The sequence below is a fragment of the Eurosta solidaginis genome, chromosome 2, assembly GCF_040869045.1.
Source record: "Eurosta solidaginis isolate ZX-2024a chromosome 2, ASM4086904v1, whole genome shotgun sequence".
NCBI classification, from domain to species: Eukaryota; Metazoa; Arthropoda; class Insecta; order Diptera; family Tephritidae; genus Eurosta; species Eurosta solidaginis.
Window position 1 is genome coordinate 35,768,432 of NC_090320.1, and position 17,373 is coordinate 35,785,804.

At 35.1% G+C, this 17,373-nt stretch overlaps 1 protein-coding gene and 1 pseudogene across 1 annotated transcript in view; both read left to right on the top strand.

Annotated features, from left to right (window-relative positions):
- LOC137239546 (chaoptin) overlaps positions 1–17,373 on the top strand; it is a 707,303-nt gene that overhangs the window by 396,758 nt on the left and 293,172 nt on the right. The window lies entirely within an intron of this gene.
- Positions 2,843–3,321, top strand: LOC137242058 (large ribosomal subunit protein eL33 pseudogene; annotated as a pseudogene).

A 17,373-nucleotide genomic window follows, 5' to 3' on the forward strand; every position in this document is an offset into this window, starting at 1 on the left:
CGACGCGTCGCACCGTAACAGCAGTGCTGCACAAATGTTTAGTTTGTACGATGCACCGCGCACCGCCACAATGCACAGTTGACAATTTATTAGGTTGATTGCGTTGTAATAAAATACTTTTGTGAGATTATTGCAGGGTTATTTGTTTCGTTGTTGTTGATGTCGTGTGGTTGTTGTTGTAATCGTTTTCATTGTTGTAATTTTAAGCGGAAATGTACTGCAGCATTTGCCACAAATCAGCGGTTGGTGGCGGTGCATAAATTTATTATGCAACACATCCTTTCGTTTTGCTGGAATATTTTAAAATGTAAATTCTCTTTTGCATACGCAATTTAAAACATGTATAGATATTTAAATATATATATGCATATATTTGTGTTCACAAGCAATAAACGTCTAAATCCTATACCTTAACATGGGACTTAAGCGATTATTGCGTACGACCAAAGATATGTCAAGCGAAATTTACATATATGTATTTGCGTTTGTTTGTAACATTACTACATTTCCATAGAATATATAATTTTTCTATTTATAAGCATTCTAATTCAATGAAATGGATCAAAATCTCATACAAATAAAATAGCTAGGCGCAGCTTGATAGAAATTCTTTTATTAATACTGTGCTATATATAAAATGTATCCTTCCGGAATAACGACTAAACTGAAATGTTCATACGAATACAATTTTGCTTCTATATTTTCCAGTTTTGAATAAAATTAGCAGCAAATAAGTTTTAGTTTTTAACTATTTTCAATTTCGATTTGAGTATGTGGTTGCTCAGCTCCCATACAATTTAACGACGTTGGCATGAGTAAATTGAATATGCAAAGTGATTTCGTTTAATATTTTATTGAAAAGTTTTAGTTTAAATGTAGATTCCTATTTTTAAATATTCTAAGCAAAATAATAGTTTCATTAAAAAAAAAAAAGCAAAATAAAAAGTAAGGCGCGATAACCTCCGAAGAGATTTTAGGCCGAGCTTTCCTTCCAATTTGCGCCGTGCTCCTTTTAATGTTTCTACAAATTGGCTGGACGGGACCTACTTGTTTCATGCCGACTCCGAACGGCATCTGGAAGGCAGACGAGTTTTCACTTAGAGCTTTTCATGGCAGAAATACACCCGGAGCGCTTGCCAAACACTGCCGAGGGGCGAGACCGCTTAGAAAAATGTTCTTCTAATTGAAAAACCTTGTTTCCAAAATTTTGATACTGTTTTGCCCGGGGCGTGAACCCAGGATCTTCGGTGTGGTAAGCGGAGCGCGCTACCATCACATCACGGGGCCGCCATAGTTTCATTTAGAAAAAGTGAAAAAATAAATTATTTATATTATTTGGCCAGACATTTGTCTTTGTTACTCAATCACGTCAGAACAATGGAAGGGGTCGCGTCACTGTCTTTTAGCCAGAATTAATAGCCGTGCAGAAATCAACAGAAATTTTGGAAAAATCGTGCTTAATCTGCAGTCGTGTCAATGAATATATCGATAGTCCGGCAGCGATCAAGACAATAACCTCAAAAAGTACTTAATCAGGAAGTGCACTTGAATGCATAGAAGCATTAGAGAGACTTCGCTCAGGCCGGACCATTCATCCTTACTGGGTTTTCGGCCATAAAAGGATGGAAAGTAACAAAGGAGGATGCAGCAATCGATGAATTGATGGTAGATGTGGCAATCCATTTGAGGAAATCAAAAGTAGACAGGAGTTCAATATGACCCATGAACCAGGAAAGGTAATGACAAAAGGGGTGCTGCAAAATTTCTTAGATCATGTGCAACTCCTACGACGTTAAACTTACAAAGCTGCTTATATCTATAAGAGGGAGAAGATTTAAGGAACACGAGGGGCATATTAATAAGACGCGCCCTTTTGGCGTCACATGCTTACAAGTAAGGCCTCATCGGTAAAAGCAGATGTAGATAGTGCGAACTACAGGAAGCTGCTAAGGGCGGCAGAGTTGCCAGATCTCGAGTCAGAAGACGGAATTAATTTATAATATAAGTCTAGTTACCTAGCTGGAGTGGTTGGTCGTCGAAGGAGTTCTGGTAACACTGGACACGTTCAGGCTATGTAAAGTAGTAAATAAAGACCAACAAATTTTAGTTCAACCTGACCTGACGTCAGAACAGTCAAACGGGTTTAAACAAAATTCAAAACGCAGATAGCCAACTAAGGATATACTAACAGATTCTTTCCAGTAGTTTTTTAATGATTTTGTGACTCAATCACTCCAGATCCTTTGAACAGATTTAAATAAAATAGACTTAGACTTAGGTATAGAAAATAATGTGGACGGATCTTTTGAATATTTTATTTTATTTTTTTTTTTGTTAAAATAGGGGTGGGGCCCTAGAGTAGATATTAAGTTCTTCATTACTTTTAGCCAATATAAATTTAGCAAATTGACTTTAAACATTGATATTAACTCTATTAATAGCGGTTTAACCATGAATGAAATATTTGCAGATTCTGCCTCCCCCTCCACCTCCTGCTCTTTTGAGAAAGCTCTTTTAATTGCTAAAGCTCTTCGTGAATATGCCTCACACCAATAATATTTGGTATTTGGGATATATGGACAGAATTCTGGGGGAATTTTGGAAAAGTGAGCAGCGACGTTGTCTTCTTCTCCTCTTTAACAGTTTAAAAAATGCCGATAACTACGCCTTACTTGGTACTAGACTTAATAATTGCTTATATATGAAACTAAGGTCAAAGAAAGAAAGCGAGTGTGTGACTATTATAATTTCAAGACACTCCCGCCTTAAAAAAAATATACCCAGTAAATCCTTCTGGGGTATTACATTCTCTCTTTCGCCATTTATCAAATTTCCGTTAAACATGGCTGACGTACAAGCAAAACCCGTTGTTGCACCAGCGTCGAAAACTCCAAAAGCTGCCAAGGCACTCAAAGCTAAAGTGCCAAAGATCGAAAAGCCTACCAGTGCTCCAGCCGTAGCACATAAATAAAAACGACATGGACGTCTGTTTGCCAAGGCAGTGTTTACTGGCTACAAACGTGGCCTTCGTAATCAACACGACAACCAGGAAATATTGAAGATTGAGGGTGCTCGCCGTAAGGAATACAGAAAATTATATATTGACAAACGTTGCGTGTATGTTTACAAAGCCAAGACAAGGAAGTGCGTTCTCCAACACCCTGAACGTAAAACGAGAATTCGTGCGATCTGGCGGAAAGTGACCCGTGTGCATGGTAATACAGGATCTGTGCGTGCAAGATTCAACAGAAATTTACCTAGTCATGCAATGGGCCACCGCATACGTATAATGTTGTACCCTTCCAGGATTTAAGTGTATAAAATAATCTATACTATTATTTTACCTACAAACTTACGTTTTTTTTTTCTTTACAAATAAAAATATTTTTTAGCAAAGTAGTTTTGCCGTTCTGTTGGGTTTGAATCAAAAGGCCGCATCTGATTAGTGCTGCATCGAAACATACAAATATCCAAACATTCCTACTTTCAGATTTATCATATATACGGTTTCGTCTAAATAATTAAAAAAAAAAATTTAGTTATTTATAGCATAATTTCGGAATAATTTTGAGACCATTTACGGATTATTATTTGCAGAACATCTGAAGGTGTTCCCTGTGTTTTCGGGGTTACTTTAAGGGCTGTTTCAGCATCACAACGATACTATTTTTGGACCTTCTTCGGACTGTTTCGGAACAGTTTCTTGGTTGTTTTCATAATATTATCACAAAGACAATTTTATGACTAATTCGGGACTATCTGCGTATAGGATTGTTTTCGAGTTCAATTCGATACTATTTTGGGCCGTTTCGGGTATGCTTTAATTTTTGTATCTATTCGAAAATATTTCAAGATAATTTTCTGGACTGTTTGGAAACAAATTTCAGCAACATATCGTGTATAGCGCAATAATTTTATGTTGTATTTTTTTTGTGCGGACATCCGCCGGTATAAATTAGTAATATATATAACTTAAAACCATATAATCTGTTAATCATAACCATTTGAATATCCCCAAATTTTTTTTTCAATATTTTGGGTATCTATTTTTTACATGATTTTGCAACTTTATAAATTTTAAAGCTAGAATTATATATTCTATCAACTTTCGAATTTTGGAAATTTTCACTCACTCAAAAAATACAGGATTTTACATCTTCTTTGAATATAAACATGTGCTAATTTAGACTTTTTTAATTGATTTTTGGAATTTGAAATAAAATATTTAAAATTTTGAAAATTTTATGTTCCAAATTAAGATTTCTATAGATTTCTGTTTTAATTTTTTTAAATTTTGTAAGTTTAAAGCTTCAATTATATATTCTATCAATTTACGAAAATGCGGATATTTTGACATAGAAAATGCAAAGATTGTGGATTTTGTTTGAATAGATACTAAGCAGGGTCGATTTATTAATCTATATCGGGCCATCGATTTTTCGATAGGTTTTGGGCTCAGCAAAAAAAAGTTCCACTAAGCATACCCAAAACAATTATTTTCGAGCCTTCAAAATTTGAGTTTTTTTGACTTTTTTCTTTGATTTTTAAGGTTTTTTTCATGACCTACTTAAAAAATTTTCATTTGATTTTAAAATTTTCATGTATACCCTGTCCGACTCAAAATTGTCCGCTAAAAACTTTGGCGATAACAGTTTTTTGAAAAAAAATTTTTTTTTGGGTTTTGAGGAGTGTTTTGGTGAAAAAATTCATTTTTTCGCCATTTTTTTAAGGGTTTCTTCAGAAACGTGCAAAAGTGTTGCCGATGAAAACAAATTTTTCTCACAGTTCCCATCCCACCTAAAATTATGCGATAAAAACGTTGGCATTAACAGTTTTTTAAAACAAAATTTTTTTTTGGTTTTTGGGACTTGTTTTTGTCGAAATCGATTTTTTTCATTTCAAGGCTTCAAATCATTTTTTATGTATATGTTTCCGTTAGACCCACCAATAAGTATACCAAAATGATCAGGGGACGATTTAGCCATGTCCGTCTGTCCGTCCGTCCATCCTTCCGTCTGTCCGTTAGTTTGAACGCAAACCAGTCCTTCAATTTTTGAGATATCTTGATAAAATTTGGTAAGCAGGCATATTTTGATGGGGGATTTGACATTTGTCTCAATCGACCGGATCGGACCACTATAGCATATACCTCCCATACAATTGATTGTTCAATAAGAGGGTTTTCGCCATTTCTGCATCATTTTAACAGCTAGCAACATCAAATTTTACCACAAGCTTACGTATTGGGCATAGATTGTTGTCTGAAAAAATCATCAAAATCGGACTAAAAATCGATTCCGACAAAAATGAAAATCCTCTTTTTCTTCATTTTCATCATAGAAATTTTGAAAATGTTGCATAAACAATTTTTCGACTAATTTTGTAAGTTAAATTTTGAAGATGTTTGAAGTATTAAATTTGAATTTTTTTTTAAATTAAAAATGCTAGTTTTTTTTGCCCGCATATATTTTATGTTATGAGAGTATTTTTTTTTTTCTTATAAAGCATTCGAATTTTTAAATTTATGGATGTAGATGTATGTGTAGTTGACTGGCTTCCCTTGCGAAATTGCAATATTAAAATAGAGTGAAATTTTTAAAAATTTTGTTCACATTCACAAACTTATGAACTCTGCTTGCTTTAATGTTACTTACATATAATAAAACAACAATCATCCTTTACGGTTAATCTCTAATTTTTATAATAATCTATAGTATTTCTGAATGTCATATATGTCATTAAAAACAGTTTGAATAACAGAAATATGTTGTTGGAAACAATTGTGCACACTTCGGTTCGACATCAAAAACAATTCGTGTACAATATTTGCCAATAAAACTTTGGAGCTCTATTTATGTATGGTTTAAATTCTTACGTGTGTATAAAAATACATTATTATTATTCTTTAAATAAATACAGGTGAAAACGTATTGTGCATACTTCTATATTTTGCTATAATGGTATACATTTATATTATGTATATACAGCAGCGAGCAGAAAAATAGCAGTAGTAGTTTTTTTCTAATGTTTTTTTCGATGTTTCTATATTTTGTTGGCCTTATTTGATATGATTAAATATACTGGTTTGATGAGCTTGAGGCCGTACAGTAAATAAAACACGTTTATTTTCCTTTTTCAAAAATATTTAATTGGTCGATATTTCGACTTCAACCTGAAGTCATCATCAGGACTAACATAAACGAGAAAACAAAAACCAAAGATATAAGAATGTTTACAATATAAAATATGTACAAAAATATATATATATATATATGCGGACAAATAGAACTTACACGCAATGATGTGCTTGATCGACTGATCAGGTGGTTGAAAGGTTTGTTCAAAAGCAAGCATAAGACAAGCATATGTATCATCTTAATTCTTGTTGTTGTAATCCAGGTTATTGATAGTGGGATGCTTGTTGGACTGTATATATTACGATGAGCCATGCGCAGCCTGCATTGTGTGCTTTTGTTGTTTCAGCACCAAGTTTCGGTAAACCCTTGCACATTGCTCAGTGTCTGATTTAAAATTCATTCTCCTACTATTAGGGGTGTTCAAAATATGAAGCATTTCCAAAATATATCTTTTGTTATAGTGTTTCTCGGTATCCAAAATTCTAACGTTTTCAAAATCGGGGTGATGCCCAGTATTATTGCAATGGGCAGACAAGGCTGTCTTATTTTCCGACGAATTGTTCCTTAACTTTATATTCGACTTGTGTCCGAGAAACCTTGTCTTCAGTTTTTGCTTAGTAGTCCCTACATATACCTTGTTGCATATGTTGGACCCGTCACCAGTACATGGAATTTGATAAATTAAGTCGGATTTCTCCATCTTAGGAATCCTGTCCTTCACGTTGCTGTATACCTGTCTGAGAGTGTTATTATATGAAAAGGCTATTCTGTATTTTTCCTGATCATACAAGTTTGAACTCTTGATTCTCTCTGATATTCCAGGGACATATGTAACTGATTTATATATTTTGGCATTTGTGTCACTTGAACTGGCGTTGTGGGTTCTTTTGTGAAACACTTTATCGCTTATCGTAAGAATCCTTCTAATGAAATTCTTCGCGGTATTCAAGATGGTGTTTCGTTCATGTTTTGAGTTGTAATTGATAAGCCTTCCGGATGCAGTTGGTTTCTTGTACCAGTCGATTAGTAACTTATTATTCTTCCGTATTATCAAAGTATCAAGATAGGGTAAATGACCATATTTTTCTACCTCTATCGTGAACTGAATGGTCCGGTTGTACCCATTGAGCATATTAATCATGTTGTCAATCTCGTCTGTTCTGACAACAGCAAATAAGTCGTCGACATATTTGGTCAAAAGACGTGGTTTGATAGTGGCGTCTCTTTCAAATTTGCTCAAGAATTCCTCCATGACGATATCGGCTATGACTGGGGACGCTGGTGATCCCATGGGCATTCCTGTGCGTTGTTCATAGACCTTTCCATTATATTTAAAGTAACTATTATCTTTGATGCAGTATTTCACCATGGTCAAAAACAAGACCTTGGGTATCGATGTGTGTTCATTTATATCATTCCACCTAGCAGCTATGATATCAATGGCAACATCTACCGGAATGGGGAATATAGATATTACATCGAAAGACACTAAGCTTTCGTCATCGTAAATATATGTACCCTTTATCTTCTCTTTGAACTCTGTCGCATCTTTGACGTTGTAATTGGAAGATTTAGTTAAGTGTTTCAGAATCTTGACGACATATTTACATAATTTGTATGATGGGGAGTCAGTGGACGAACAAAGAGGCCGAAGCGGTATGCCGTCTTTGTGTATTTTCGGCAGGCCATATATTCTGGGTGGGTTAGCGTTCTTACAAGTGAGGAAATTCTTTTCTTTCAAATCAATGCAGCCTAACTTGAACATCTTTTCAACTATGTCGTTATTCTTCTCTTGCAATTTGTTCGTCGGGTCCCGTTTCAGAACTCTGTATGTGGAAATATTGTTCACTATTATTTGCATCTTTTTATCGTATTCCGTTTTGTCCATTGTTACCATGGCGTTGCCTTTGTCCGCGCTTAGTACAAGCAATTGGTAGTTGCTTTTAAGAAAACTTTTTGTTTTCTGTAAGGTCTCATATGTGAACCTGTCCCTTCGATGTTTTAACATAAAATTTCTTTTAATTTTGTAACTAAAATTATGCAAATTGCTGATTTTTGATAGCCTTGTAAGTACTTATTATTGTAAAAAAATTTAATGAGCTGATAGGCCTTAGTTAAATAAAACACAATATTTAAAGTTGTGTTTTAGTTTTACTTCGTCGATATTTCGATTTCAGTCTGAAATCATCTTCAGGACTGTCAAACACAAATAGAAAAAAGGACTATTAGATTCTATTTGTGTTTGACAGTCCTGAAGATGATTTCAGACTGAAATCGAAATATCGACGAAGTAAAACTAAAACACAACTTTAAATATTGTGTTTTATTTAACTAAGGCCCATCAGCTCATTAAATTTTTTACAATAATAAAATTATGCAAACGAAGTTAAAAAACGGTTTCGAAAAAATTTAAAAAATTGAAGTTTTTATCAAAATTTCGAATCTTGAAAAACAGTTTACAAAAATCAATTTGATATACCTTTAATTTGAACCTCATAAATTGATTTGGCTGAAAAACTGCATAGTAAAAATAATTCGGGGAACTCCATGTAAAATGTTCGAAATTTTAATAAAGTTAATTCGAATTTTCGAGCATTTTCGAAAACGTTCTTGAGACTGATTAGCACAGTTACAGTTACAAAATAAAAACTTAATTAATGAAATTTCATACAAATTGCCACTGCTATTCGTTTCCTCGCTGCTGTATATAAATAAGTTGAAATCAGCATCTAAAAGAGTCTTTGTATCAATGTGAATGTTTATGGATGAACTGTGTATGTAGTATATGTGTATGTGTGACTTGGTTTCATTGTTTCCATTCGTTGTTCAATTTTGTGATTTTTCATGTTTGCTTTTAAATGGTTTTATAGTCATTAAAATGATTACACTTCATAAAACACAGTATAAACCAACATTACTTTTGCTGTTGTGATATGAGTTATATCAGTTGTACAGTGTACGTATTAGGGCCTGAGCGAGTATTCGACTTCGGTTTAACTAAACGTCAATAAAACATATAAAAGTTTGCCACAGAGTGCCATAGCTCAGTCGTTGGAAGAGGTTTCAAAGAGGCCTCCTACCTCAGCAAGGTGATGTTGTATCCAACACATCATCAATCACAATCAAGATAAACGAGTCTTGCGTGCTGGGTCAAACGTTGCTTTGACGCGTCTGCAATGATGCAGTGTGAGGTTAGGCCGATGACTTCCTTAAATACATACTTTCAAACTGCATTGTATAAGCAGTTCGCCTAAAAATATGCATAACGTATTTCTTTTTCTCGCTGTGTATATCTCGAAAACAAGAACGAAAATAAAACAAAGACATGATTTGATATTCAAATTTAACGAACCGGAGTTTTAGCTCATTGCATAGGTATGCCCTCAAAAGGTTGTACACTCTTCTCTTTTGTGAACCCTAGTCATAGATGACCTCCTTCAGTTGCAAAAGTTCAGTGGTTTGGTGGCCGAAGCCCACGCGTGGAACAGCAGTAACAGATCTAAGCAAACTTCATGAACGAGTTTGTGCTGACAGTGCATTTAGTGCCTTAGTGGCAGTACCTCGATTCCATATTCTAAGCAAAAAGAGGCAACACTTGCTGCAATAAGACTTCAAAATAACTCTGCTATTAAGAGCGTAAATATAAGTCAGCGGTCTAATTTTTGGATGGATCTAAATTTGACAGTGGTAAAGCAGGACAGTCACCTATGAGCCGAATTTCAAGAAATCGATACCAATGAGTTGCTATCCCATTATTTTTCAGGAAGAAATCCTTGCGGTGCAGAATGTCTACAAAGAGGCTTGTTCTCGAAGAGTATCCTCATCATTCCAGGCATTCAGGTAGCCTTAGGTGACTTGCAGTCCTACTCAACTACTTCGAAGCTAGTGGATGTATGCATTGGAGTTCTAAATAATCTGCAAGACAAAAACTAAGTTTTTTTAAGTATGGGTTTCCGGGAATCAGGGACATGAAAGTAATGGACAGGCAGATTATCTAGCCAAGCAGTGCACTTTAGCAGCATTCTATAGTCCAGTGGCCTTCTCTCAATTCATAAAGAGCCTACGAAATCTCACTTAGTGTTATACGGAACATTGTAGGCGACGATATCAGTTAAATTTATCTGATACACAAATCTGTCGCTTTGTGAGATGGAAGATGAAGCACCGGTTCACATTCTCTGCATATTCGTCGCTCTGGTAAGTGAGAGACTCTCTTATCTAGGTGGTTTGACTCTAGATCGCTTTGTGATACGGAGTAAAAAGCCTGAAGAAGCATGTACTTAAATACATTAAAAGCCTCTAGACTCAGTACTAGGTGGAAAATTCAAGCTCAGTAGATATAGTAAAGGTCGCAGTGCATCGAGGGCTACTTATAATAAATAGCTTATTTCTGAGACTGCCTTCTATGTTAGTAGCACCTATTTGCCCCCTTATAATAACTGAAATACCATCTTCATATACTGTGAGTCTAATTGGTGGCACATTAGTAGTTGGTTAATAACCATCGTACAAAGCTGAAGTCATAATATCATGCCCAGTGCCATTTATCTGTTCATTTATCACGTGACCTCATTCAGCCCCCATTGTGAAATAATTTGTTTGCTTAGCACTCAGCCGTAACAGTTTTGTAGCGCCTTACTTTCAGATCAAAATCAAAAGTTCTGCTCAATTTCGGTTTCGGCTTAACAATCACCCTTTTGACTGACTCTAGCATACCTACACCAATACATACTATGCATTTGTACAGTTATAATAGATAATTGTCAATCAAAGTTTACAGAGTGATTTTTTATTTGTGTTCATATCAGTTATTGAAATTGAATGAGTTAATTTTTTATCATTAAATGTTACAATAATGAGTTAACGTGGACAATAGATACAAAACTTTCTAAATATGTAATAGCACAACTTTTTGTTAAATGATGGACATTAACTGTTTCAGCTAATATGAAAGAAAAATTTAGAACTGTCATGTTTTGCAAAATAAAGAGTAAAATAGCATTAATTGGTAAAAATTGTGTTTTTTATAGAGACGTGCACAAAAACCTGATCTCAACTGCTTACTTAAAATGTGCCATAAGTTTCCACACTGTCAGATAAATCTCTTCTTAGATTTTTGAGTTTGGCTGATAATATCGTTGCTCGAAGTATAACAATTTGGCCTGCTTTTGTCATTGGCATTCAATCCAGTGTCGTCTGAACTGCATTGTTTCCCATTTACTTATGGTTTCCCAATGTATGCCGTTGTGAGTCCAGAGAAAGGGTCTGGACCATACAATGCTGCTAAAGCCAGTCTGCCAGTTCATCAACATCATGTCCCTTCATAAACTTCGAGTTCATTAACTTCATGTCGCTTCATAAACTTCATGATGCTCGAACATCCTAACAAAGCCTTGCTTTTGGCCCTCAAATCATTTAGGACTCAAATGCACCCATCCTATACCTTAGAAGTAATTGTGGAAGACGGCAAGGCACGTAAGGCTGCCTGGCTATCTGAAATAATGCGGATATTACTCATGTATAGGCCTCTTCGTAGACATTCGCTACTGCAAATTTCTATTGCATGGATTCCTGTTATCGATTTCTAGAAGTTTGGCCCAAAGGTGTCAGAATCAGTATATGGTTACCCTCTTTCCCAATGAGTCCACAATGTACACGTCAAAATTACTTAAGATTCTGAGTGTGGGGGCCATTGCATCAGTAGTTGCCATACGGGATTTCCTATGAATTTTCCTAATACTTTCATATGCCCTTTCATGTTTGCTGTATATCTCATAAGCAAAAAAAATGTTTTATTTGGAATAAGAAAGTGACATTTTATTTAAAAAAAGGTTAATATAATTTAAAAAGAGTTTCATTTTATTTGAAAAAGTTTACCTTGACCTGAAAACGGTTTATTCTAAATGAAAAAAGTTTAGCATGATTTGAAGAAAGTTTCTTTTATAATTAAAAGTTTTAATTTGACATGTAAAATTTCACTTGAATTGAATAAATTTAAATTTGACTTAAAAACGTTTTACTTGAATCGAAAGAAGTTTAATATGATTTGAAGAAAGTTTGGTTTTAAATGAAAAGATTTCACTTGAAATGAAAAAATTTAGATTTAACTCGAAACAAGTTTTACTTTAATCGGAAAAAGTTTAAAATGATTTGAGGAAAGTTACGTTTTAAATGAGGAGGTTATTAGAAGAAGAAGAATTAAAAAAAGTTCATTTGAAATGAAAAAAGTTTCATTTAGTTTGAAAAAAAAAATTCATTTAATTTGGAAAAAGTTTCAGTTGTAGAGCAAAAAAGTTTCTCATTTGACATGAAAAAGGTTTAGTTTGACCTTATTTATTTAATAAAATTCAAAAATGTCAAAAATGTCAAAAATTGGTACGCCGATTCTTTCAATCTTTACGATGTTGAAATATTGAAAAAATGTTTGGGCTCAAGCTCGGATTTAAAGTAAAAAGCTCTGAAAGCTCAAATAAAGATTTTTTTAGTACACTAACATACATTTTCAAAATTAGCCCACCAGTTTGTCTACAGCTTTCACCAAGTCACGTATTGCGGTTTCTTAAATATCTTTAGACTGTTTCAATTTATGCTGATCCCCTTTTTGAAATGAAAAATTGTGCTAACTAAAGCCGTGCATATAAATTTTAATTTATTACCATAATTTGTTTTAGCGTGAATATGGCATAATTTTAGTAGCACGTTTATTCTTAAATGAGCCATAAAGGAAGCCATGTGTTAGATGCATAACATAAGATTCTTGACTTCTGAACTTTTGCGCTACATTTATGAGGCTTCAACGATTTATATTTGGTTGTTTATTTTAGCACGCATGCATATTAGTCATACAGAAAGAGACGAAAAAATGCGAAAAGAGTGAGCGTGCATGAAAAAAGCACAAAAATAATGATGGCAATAAATAGAACAAGAACGGTAAAAAAATTCTTGAAAAAATGTGCATAACATAATAATGGGCTTTAGTTAAATGGGAAATGAGTCGATGAGAGATTGCGTTTTTCCAGCACACTTGCGGAAAATTTAGGTACATCAGAGTGCCGGTATATTGCTGTTTAAACGTGTTTGTTTTTGTATTCAATAATCGAATGCACCTAAATATAAATTTTTTCTTGTCACACTTATGCCGCTGCAATCACAAAAGTTTTATAGGCTGTCTTGTTTTGATTTCGAATTCAAAACACACTGCGAGCATTTTCTATTAGCAATATAGGAGTATTGCATATATGGGCTGCACAATTTTCGGAAACAGAAAAAGGATTTAAACAAAGAAAGAAATATTATATTATATTATTAAAAGACCTGGCAGACGTTGTCCTGCCCTAAATTTTGCCTATCTGCATGCATTTTAATAAGCTTTTTCCGTCTGACTCTGCCCTCCCACCCTCTTCACTTTTTCTTAATCCTTTTATTCACTCCTCCCTCCGTCTTTTTCGCTTCATCTATCTCCATCTTCGTCTCATTCTATCTCTTTATCAATCTCCTTCTCTCTTCTCTCAATTTCTTCTCATTCTTCTGCATCCCTTATTGCCTGTCCCAGAGGGTAGTATATATTTTATTCCAGACCCACTCCGAGTCTCAGTCCCAGTTCCACTCCGAGTCTCAGTCCCAGTCCTAGTACTAATCCCAGTCCCAGTCCGTCTCTGGATAATATATTACTCGGTACTAAAGCACTCATCAACAGCTGTCATTTGATATCCATATTGTATAAACACTGTCTAGGCATTCACTGGCCCACGCTTTGGCCTATATCTCGAGACCTCGTACGTCGGTCGCAACCAAACCTATGTAGTAACCACCACGTGAAGTTTACGCAACTTGTGTGAAAGTTTGAACAAAATCGACCGACGCATCTCTTCAAACACCGGCGACCAACTAACACACATTTCAGTCTTTCTTTTTGTATATATAGATTTTTATTTTTAATACTTCACTATAATATTAAAACGAATTGCAGATTTTCGTTGCTTTTGAAATTCGGCTTAATAATTGCACATTGAACAACTAAAGACTCTCCTGAATTAAAAAAAAATGTCACAGTACCTAAATCGCGGGCCCCTCAATAAAATAATATTGTGCAATAAAATAATATTGCGACTATAAACTGAGATATAACCTATCCTATATTTCAAGTTCGACGAAACTACACACGGGGTGCAAAACAAATTCAAAATTGGTTCAGTAGTTTAGGAGTCCATTGGCCTCAAACATAGTGACACGTGTTTTTTATATATTAAGATTATACATACCTTTCAAATTGGTCGTGGTCTATGCCTTCTTTTAAAAAATCTATATGCACGCAAAGATTTTTTAAATTATCCATAATTAATCGTTATTTTGAACCTGCGGAGGTGTTGGGGGAAAAACATGTAAAGTTTTCCTTAAAATCTGCTTAAACTAAATACGAACTCAACTTTTGGCATCAAGGTTAACTTCGCTAGTTTTATCAGCCAAAAAGTATGCAATGCGTAACTAGAACTAAATTTCACAAAGGGAGGGCGAAAAATCGTTCCACTCGGGCATCTTCGCATATAAGAATTTAAGGCATGCATTTACTCAGTTTAAAAACGTCTGGACAAGAACAAACATAGATTGTCACCAGGACTTATTATTCTTAACTTTTGCCTTAAAGCAAGTAATTGCAGAAACAATTTGCTACTTTGCGGTAGTCTATAGAAAATTGGAAGAGAAGGAAAACTCGGCCCCAATTCTCTTCGGCGGTTTATCGCGACCTGTATTTATTTTATTTACTTATTCCTTTCTAATTATCTTTTGAGGTCCGAAATCGTTTTCACATGGTTTTGTCTGCTAATCCAGCTGTAGGTCCTAAAAGTATGCTTCTCTAATATTCAGAAAGTTGAAAAAATTAATAAATAATTAGAATTTATGTTACAAGATTTTCTCAACATAAGATTCAAATTAGGAATTTATATAGATCCTTTTTTATTTCGTATGATAACAAACCTGCCCCCAAATTTTAGCTTTCGCTGTTATTTCGTGTGACTATATGGTACTAAATGTTGCATACTTTTTCACGCCCTTTTGTTTCCGTCGCTGTTATCATCATTCTGTAACCGGAACTAATTTCATCGCCCTAACGTCATCCTTTCTTACTTAGGGTTTGTCAAATCTGTATAAAGTAGTGGAAAAAAGCATATTTTTGTCATTCCTACTGCTGAGGTGCATACAGGTGACCTCTTTGAAGTTGGCAAGACAACTTTTACGTGAAAAAAATTACCTATTGGGAAAATTGCCGTGAATTTGCCGTAATTTATCCGTGAAACACAAAAATGTGCCGTGGCCATATTATAGAAAATACAGGGTGGCACGCCAACTTCACGTGAAGTCAGCGTGCCACTTTTCGAAACCCCCTTAGACACCAGTTAGGAAAATACTTATTGCACACGAATTTGCCGTGAATGTGCCGTGAATTATCCGTGAAAGAAAAAAATTTGCCGCGGCCATGTTTTAGAAAATACAGGGTGGCACGCCAGCTTCACGTGAAGATAGCGTTCCACCCTCAGAAAACCACCTTAGAGACCAGCTAGGAAAATAATTCTTGCACGCGAATTTGCCGTAAATTTGCCGTGAATTATCTGTGAAACAAAAAAATTGCCGTGGCCATATTTTAGAAAATACAGGGTGGCACCCCAACTTCACGTGAAGTAAGCGTGCCACCCTCAGAAACCCCCTTAGAGACCAGCTAGGAAAATAATTCTTGCACACGAATTTTCCGCAAATGTGCAGTGAATTATGCGTGAAACAAAATAATTTTCCGCGGCCATGTTTTAGAAAATACAGGGTGGCACGCCAGCTTCACGTGAAGATAGCGTGCCACCCTCAGAAAACCCCATTAGAGACCAGCTAGGAAAATAATTCTTGCACACGAATTTGCCGTAAATGTGCCGTGAATTATGCGTGAAACAAAAAAATTTGTCGCGGCCATGTTTTAGAAAATACAGGGTGGCACGCCAGCTTCACGTGAGGTTAGCGTGCCACCCTCAGAAAACCCCCTTAGAGACCAGCTAGGAAAATAATTCTTGCACACGAATTTGGCGTAGATAAGTGGCATATTTTATAACTTCGAAAAAAAAAAAATCTATTTTTTTTTATGTTGAACCACCAACTTCACGTGAAGTCAACGTGCCACTTTTCGAAACCCCCTTAGACACCAGTTAGGAAAATAATTATTGCACACGAATTTGCCGTGAATGTGCCGTGAATTATCCGTGAAAGAAAAAAATTTGCCGCGGCCATGTTTTAGAAAATACAGGGTGGCACGCCAGCTTCACGTGAAGTTAGCGTGCCACCCTCAGAAAACCCCCTTAGAGACCTGCTAGGAAAATAATTCTTGCACACGAACTTGCCGTAGATAAGTGGCATATTTTATAACTTCGATATTTTATAACTTCGAAAATTCAAATTTTTTTTATGTTGAACCGCCAACTTCACGTGAAGTCAGCGTGCCACTTTTCGAAAACCACCTTAGACACCAGTTAGGAAAATAATTCTTGCACGTGATTTCGCCGTAAATTTGCCGTGAATTATCCGTGAAACAAAAAAAGTGCCGTGGCCATGTTTAGAAAAATTTCAAATTTTTTTTATGGTGCACCGCCAACTTCACGTGAAGTTAGCGTGCCACCCTCAGAAAATCACGTTAGATACCAGCTAGAAAAATAATTCTTGCACACGAATTTGCCGTAAATCTACGGCAAATTTACGGAATATTTTATAAATTCGAAAAAAAAAATTTCTAATTTTTTTATGGTGCACCGCCAACTTCACGTGAAGTTAGGAAAATAATTCTTGCACGTGATTTTGCCGTAAATTTGCCGTGAATTATCCGTGAAACAAAAAAAAATTGCCGTGGCCATGTTTAGAAAAATTTAAAATTTTTTATGGTGCACCGCCAACTTCACGTGAAGTTAGCGTGCCACCCTCAGAAAACCACTTTAGAGACCAGCTAGAAAAATAATTCTTGCACACGTATTTGCCGTAAATTTGCCGTAGATAAGAGGAATATTTTATAAATTCGAAAAAAAAAAATTTCAAATTTTTTTATGGTGCACCGCCAACTTCACGTGAAGTTAGCGTGCCACCCTGTATTTTCTAAAATATGACCACGGCAAATTCTTTTGTTTCACGGATAAATTACGACAAATTCACGGCACTTTTCCCAATAGGTAATTTTTTTCCACGTAAAAGTTGTCTTGCCAACTTCAGA